The 5,043-nt window shown below is 47.2% G+C and overlaps 1 protein-coding gene across 2 annotated transcripts in view; it reads left to right on the plus strand.

The window, feature by feature from the left end:
- Positions 1-5,043, plus strand: part of LOC126504547 (zinc finger protein 431-like) — a 150,428-nt gene that overhangs the window by 94,903 nt on the left and 50,482 nt on the right. Inside the window, exon 1 of one of the 2 annotated variants that reach the window (XR_007592639.1) lies at positions 661-780. The exons of the other annotated variant lie outside the window; for it this stretch is intronic. The gene's annotated coding sequence lies outside the window, so the exon portion shown is untranslated. Of the gene's footprint in view, positions 1-660; positions 781-5,043 lie in introns of those variants that run through there. 2 annotated transcript variants of the gene reach the window in all.

Raw genomic sequence — 5,043 nt, forward strand, 5'->3', positions numbered from 1 at the left:
TTTTTTTTTTTTTTTTTTTTTTTTTTGGTTTTCGAGACAGGGTTTCTCTGTGGCTTTGGAGCCTGTCCTGGAACTAGCTCTGTAGACCAGGCTGGTCTCGAATTCCCAGAGATCCGCTGCCTCTGCCTCCCCAGTGCCGGGATTAAAGGCCTGCGCCACCACCGCCCGGCTCTTATCTGATTCTTGTAAATCTCTTCTCCACCTCTGAAGTGCTCCTGTGTCAGGTAAATGAACCTATAGTTCACCTGACATCATAGTGGAGCCACAGAACAAACATCTCCTTTTGTGTTCTTAAATTTCTCTTTAACATTGCTAATATTCTGTGCACCCTTTCCCCCGTGGGACAGGGAATCCCTCCACTCGACCTTGAGGAAAGGGCTGTGAAAGCTGTTCACACCGTGTGCAGGAGGAAGAAGAGGACTGGCCGGTGGCGTGATTAGCTGTCAGAGCCAAGGTCAACAGTTATTGAAATGCAAATCTCTGCTGATCTGGGAAAGTCGGTAGGCAGTGGAAGTTTGGCTCTGGAGTCTGACGAGCACTGTGTCTTTAAGCTCGGGGGAAACCCTGAAGGCGGGACTCTTGTCACTCAAGCCTCACCAACCAATCAGTGCCTCCGGGCCGAACTGCCAGTCAGAAGTCGTGCAGGGCTCTTCCGTGAGCGTCGCTGCGCTCCTTTTGGTTTGCGTAGGAGGTGGGAGCAGTGTTTTCCCGTGTTGTGCTGCCCGTGCTGCGGCAGGGAGCTGGGAGAGAATCATGGGCGAGACGGGAAGCCACGGCATGGTGAGCGAGGGGCTGCTGTCCCCAGATCGGGAAGATCAGATGCGGAGATCCAGGATCCAGCGTGGCGGGTCCTCAGGGCCGGGTGGGAATCTGCAGTCATATTCCGTGTCCTGTGAGCTCCCATGCGGTCCGTGCTGCTCCCTGGACCCAGGCACAGTCCTGTGTATAACTTTGCTCTGTGGGCTGCAGCCGTGCAGAGCGATGGGCGCAGGGAGCTGTGTGTGGAACCGTGTTTGGAGTCAACAACAATGGGCTTTTGGTGCAGCCATGGAAGGCAGGTTGACTAACTTGGAGAGGCCTGGTTTCTCCAGTATTTTCTAGAAGTTCAGGACTTTGCATTTAACCTTTACGTGTGAGGTCCATTTACCGTTAATTTTGTGAAGGCTGTAAAAGGCATCTCGTCTGGTCGGGTAGCATTCCACTACTTCGCTGTGATGTCCTAAGAGTAGGATTTGGTGTCATTAAGGACTTAATAATGCTGGCTAGGTAGTAAGTCTCAAAGTAGAATTTAGCTGCGGGAGGACTGCTTCTGAAATACCTTAAAAATAAGTATCTGTTAACCAGGCCTGGTAAATGTTGTGCCCAGATTACGACCCCCAGAGAGAGACCACCAGAGAGGCCCAGACTGTAATAAGCAAGGTTTAATCAGCACAATACAAACATGTTTGGATCTCATCTCCATCCCCGTTACAACAAGGTAGAGAGGAGCTGTATCTCCTCTGTGGGGTAAGCTTTTAAAGCATAACTACAAAGAGAATTTTTGAAGGTGCTTTGGCACGGGTACAAGGACTTTTGCTCCCTCCCATTCTGTCAAGTCAGCTTTTTCCTTGTTCTTAGAGCAAGGCCACTGTTCTTGAGTTAGGCCATCTTTATCAGCCCGTACCTGGTGGCTGGCTGGGCTGAGCTAAGTGACCTTGTGCTCAGAATCTCCTGGGTGGGAGAGGGGAAGGCCACTATCTTCCTGGGAAAACAGAATAAGGGGTGAGGGTCCCACAGTAAAGATAAGGATACTAGGGTACTTATTATTTTTTCACCAGATTATCCAGACATTTGGCTCTTTACAAAGGAGACATCCCTGACAACCAGCCTCTAGACCCATTCCAGAGTCACAGCCGACCTTATGGCCTGGTGTGCCTTAAAGTTCCAGTTTTCTTGAAAAGCATTGTTCTGAGAGATAGGTGACAACTATTTGCAAAGTAAAACACTGTTGCGTTAAGGACTGGTCTGGTCAAGCAAGGCTTTTATTTTTTTGTTTTTTTTTGTTTGTTTTGTTTTTCGAGACAGGGTTTCTCTGTGGCTTTGGAGCCTGTCCTAGAACTAGCTCTGTAGACCAAGCTGGTCTCAAACTGGCACCCAGTTAAGCAAGGCTTTTATTTAGGCCCTCAGGCAGAGAGGAGGAATATTCTTGGGAAGAGGGAAAAACAGCCTGGAGCCTAGGCCTTCTTAGCTTTGTGTAGGTGGTTTTTTTTTTAAATATTTATTTATTATGTATACAATATTCTGTCCGTGTGTATGCCTGCAGGCCAGAAGAGGGTATTACAGATGGTCATGAGCCACCATGTGGTTGCTGGGAATTGAACTCAGGACCTTTGGAAGAGCAGGTAATGCTCTTAACCTCTGAGCCATCTCTCTAGCCCTGTAGGTGGTTTTTATGTGTTTTTTTTTTTTTTCTTTTTGATTTTCGAGACAGGGTTTCTCTGTAGCTTTTGGTTCCTGTCCTGGAACTAGCTCTTGTAGACCAGGCTGGCCTCGAACTCACAGAGATCCACCTGCCTCTGTCTCCCGAGTGCTGGGATTAAAGGCGTGCGCCACCACGGCCCGGCCGGTTTTTATGTATTGAGAATAAAACAGAACTCCTTTTCTAACACCAAGAATATTCAGCAGGTAATGGTCTGGGTTTAGGGCCTTTGTGGAGGGTTCCTTCAGATCCTAAGAGCCTAGCTCTTCCCACCACCAGGAGCTATGGTTATATGTCTCAAGGGCAGTGTAGACTTAATCTGTACTGTTCTTGAGATGCCCTGTGTTACCCTTGTGTAACAAACACTGCTGGATTAGCCTCCTCCTGAATTTGTCTCGTTGTATGGTAGTTTCTGCTGACTTTATAGAAGCTCCCCATTTCTTTCCATCCCCCGTGTAAGTAGTAGACAAGGTGCTATTCTTAAGAAGCTTGCTTGGCAGGAGACACAGCTTGTGCAAGACCTCCCCTCCCCAGCTTTTATCTTTTCTGTCTTCTCCTTTTCCTATCTTTCTCCTTCCCAGTCCCTTTCCCCTCAGGACCCTGTCACTGAAGAATGACCTGCATCAGGTCACTGGTGTCCTTCAGAAATAATTCTGATAATGTCTTTGCTGTAAGTCTCCCATCTGCCTAAGTGTCCACACTTGCTGTCTCCTGTCCCATTTAAATTGTTCAGAGGATAACCTGGCGCATGACCCTAAGAGAAACTTAGGGATGACAGCAGATGTGGAATGCAGAATCTGTCTATGCTGCTCCTCTGAGCGTTAGACAGAGATAGATGCAGGCTCTCATCACAGAGATTTTTCTCTATTAATCTCTTAATTGTGAGGAGTGATTTCTCCCTGGGAGGACACAGTATTTCTAGAGCAGCTGCATTTGCAGCCTTTTAGAAACTGTTTCTGGGACTGCTCTCTGCTGGTGACCCAGGTGACCCTGATTTCAGACTGTTTGCACTCCAGGGCGATGGCTTTGTTGTCCTCCATAGTACATCTCCAAAATTCTTAAATTAAATGATTGCACCACCTCAGAATTTTAAAATTAACCATTTGAGTCAAGGAGTCGGGATCGACTGTCCATTGCAGTAACAGGAGAAGGATTTCCACATGGAGCCTTCGGACCAGAATAGGAGGAATAGTTTGTGTACACTGCAAGGGGAAACAGGGCAGGCGGTCAGCTGCTGGGGTTACCAGTATGAAAAAGGCCCTGGGCGTGGCAGGAGGAGTAAGTCTGTAATTGCCCAGCATGTAACTCACGTCATGTGAATGGACACTGGCCACATTGGTGGTGTACAGTGTGAGAGAGTTACCTTGAGGCGGTGAATATTGGCTGCACAGTTAGGGAACTCTCCGGTGCAGACTGCTCAGTCCTGCTTCACAGTTAAGTCAGCTTAAGAGATTTGAGAAATAAGCCATTTTCTGTGTGTCATGGTACAGATTTCAGCAGCCAGCTTGTGCACATAGGCAGGATCAGTCAGTTGGAACACCCCTCCTCGTCCAATCCGTTTCTGTTATTAGCAAAATTGAGAAGCCCAGTGCATAAGATGAGAACTGGCCAGCAAAGGCGCTTTTCAATCTATGAAGCCTCGAAAGGCACCCTAGGGGTAAGATTCCAGCCATTATTAAATCCTTCAGTTTATGGAAGGAATAGGCAACTTGGTTCCTAATCCCAAAAGGCAACTTCATACAGAGCCTGCTGCAACTCTGGTCCGAGCATGGTAGCTTCCATCACTACTAAGAAGCCAAATTTGGGGGCATAACCCATGTTGTACTAGTTCTGGATACAAGAAAGATACAAAATTAATTGTCATAGGTTCTTCCACTGTGGTTTCTTTAGTTCACCCATTTGGCACCTAAGTTTGGCATAGAAATTCCGTGAGGAGACTTAGAGGTCATTGCATGAAGCTGTGAAGATGAAGTCAGGGCTGTATTATGTTGAGATGATGGGATATTGAGATACCCAAGCTATGAGACATCTGCTATGGAGAGCTGCATCCAGGGAGTAGAAGTAACATAAGAGAGACATGTATGAAAATTTTCAGGGACAGTTATCTAAGCCCTTTGAGAATGAAGCCCCTCCTGTCTGAGACAGAGCTATAGGATTTGTCGTTTGCCCTGTTGAGTTTTAGTCTTGCTTGGGTCCAGTCTTCCCTCACTGTGTCCACACTCCTTTCCTTCTTTTTATTTAAATTTATCCTCATTCAATACATCCCAAATGGAATTTCCCCTCCCTCCTCTACTCCCTGTCCTCTCCACTGCTCCTCTTTCCACCAGATCCACGTCTAAATTTCTCTTCAGAATATGACAGAAATCCCAAAGATATCAACAAACTCTTTTTTTTTTTTTTTTTTTTTTTTTTCTGAGACAGGGTTTCTCTGTGGCTTTGGAGCCTGTCCTGGAACTAGCTCTGTAGACCATGCTGGTCTCGAACTCACAGAGATCCGCCTGCCTCTGCCTCCCGAGTGCTGGGATTAAAGGCGTGCGCCACCATCGCCAGGCACAACAAACTCTTGTGCAGCGGTCGGATTAATA

The sequence above is a fragment of the Alexandromys fortis genome, unplaced genomic scaffold, assembly GCF_014885135.2.
Source record: "Alexandromys fortis isolate MF-2015 unplaced genomic scaffold, M_Fortis_MF-2015_v1.1 scaffold_12, whole genome shotgun sequence".
Classification (NCBI taxonomy): domain Eukaryota; kingdom Metazoa; phylum Chordata; class Mammalia; order Rodentia; family Cricetidae; genus Alexandromys; species Alexandromys fortis.